At 42.8% G+C, this 1,207-nt stretch overlaps 3 non-coding genes across 3 annotated transcripts; all 3 read left to right on the forward strand.

Annotated features, from left to right (window-relative positions):
* Nucleotides 1-313: 313 nt before the first annotated feature.
* trnac-gca (transfer RNA cysteine (anticodon GCA)) lies at nucleotides 314-385 on the forward strand. Its single transcript has one exon. It is a non-coding gene; the product is annotated as a tRNA-Cys (tRNA).
* Nucleotides 386-505: 120 nt separating this feature from the next.
* On the forward strand, nucleotides 506-577 carry trnac-gca (transfer RNA cysteine (anticodon GCA)). Its single transcript has one exon. It is a non-coding gene; the product is annotated as a tRNA-Cys (tRNA).
* A 125-nt stretch (nucleotides 578-702) lies between these two features.
* trnac-gca (transfer RNA cysteine (anticodon GCA)) lies at nucleotides 703-774 on the forward strand. The gene has a single exon. It is a non-coding gene; the product is annotated as a tRNA-Cys (tRNA).
* The last annotated feature ends 433 nt before the right edge of the window (nucleotides 775-1,207 follow it).

A 1,207-nucleotide genomic window follows, 5' to 3' on the forward strand; every position in this document is an offset into this window, starting at 1 on the left:
TTTGGTCTTGGCAGCTTTGGAGTAACCAAAGCCTTTATTTTGAAGTGAAGATCTTGCTGTTTGATATTGTAAAAATTAAGGATCTAATTTCCTGTGTGCGGTTTTGAGCCATCGATTTTATGGGGGTATAGCTCAGTGGAAGAGCATTTGACTGCAGCTCAAGAGGTCCCCAGTTCTAATTTGATTGCCCCCTTTGTACTTGTCAGCTTTAGGTTAACCGAAGCCTTTACTTTATAGTGAAGATGTTGTTGTATGATATTGTAAAAAATAAGGATCTAATTTCCTGTGTGCGGCTTTGAGCTGCTGATTCTGTGGGGGTATAGCTCAGTGATAGAGCATTTGACTGCAGCTCAAGAGTTCCCCAGTTCAAATCTGGGTGCCCCCTTTGGAACTGGCAGCTTTAGGTTAACCAAAACCTTTATTTTAAAGTGAGGATGTTGTTGTATGATATTGTAAAAATGAAGGATCTAATTTCCTGTGTGCGGTTTTGAGCCATTGATTTTATGGGGGTATAACTCAGTGGTAGAGCATTTGACTGCAGCTCAAGAGTTCCCCAGTTCAAATCTGGGTGCCCCCTTTGGACTTCGCAGCTTTAGGTTAACTAAAGCCTTTTTTTAAAGTGAAGATGTTGTTGGTGTTGTTTGATATTGTCAAAATTAAGGATCTATATTCCTGTGTGCTGTTTTGAGCCAGTGGTTTTGTGGGGGTATAGCTCAGTGGCAGAGCATTTGACTGCAGATCAAGAGGTCCCCAGTTCAAATCTGGGTGCCCCCTTTGGACTTCGCAGCTTTAGGTTAACTCAAATTGTCCTCCTCTCCAAAAGCATTAAAAAAAGCGTTTTGATTCTTGATTGCCACTTTGCAGACTTAAAGCCCAACGCTTGATCCTAAAAGGCGGTTTGATTTCGGCGAGTAAATCACCTCTAGTGGCTTGTGGTCGGTTACCATAGAAAATGATTTCCCATACAGGAAAACATGGAACTCCTCACAAGCTCACACTATGGCAAATGCTTCTCTTTCAGTTTGAGAGAACTGAATTTCCACATCAATCAAAGCATGACTGGCATAATAGACTGGCTTGAATGCATTGTCTGCTTATACTTGACTCAAGATCGCTCCAGGCCCTACTGGACTGGCGTCAGTGGCGTAGCGTCTGGGCATGCAGGTGCATATGGGCCCGTCGAACAGGGCAACTTTTAATTGAAACG

This window comes from Sinocyclocheilus rhinocerous, unplaced genomic scaffold (genome assembly GCF_001515625.1).
Source record: "Sinocyclocheilus rhinocerous isolate Xijiao unplaced genomic scaffold, SAMN03320098_v1.1 scaffold1574, whole genome shotgun sequence".
Taxonomy (NCBI): domain Eukaryota; kingdom Metazoa; phylum Chordata; class Actinopteri; order Cypriniformes; family Cyprinidae; genus Sinocyclocheilus; species Sinocyclocheilus rhinocerous.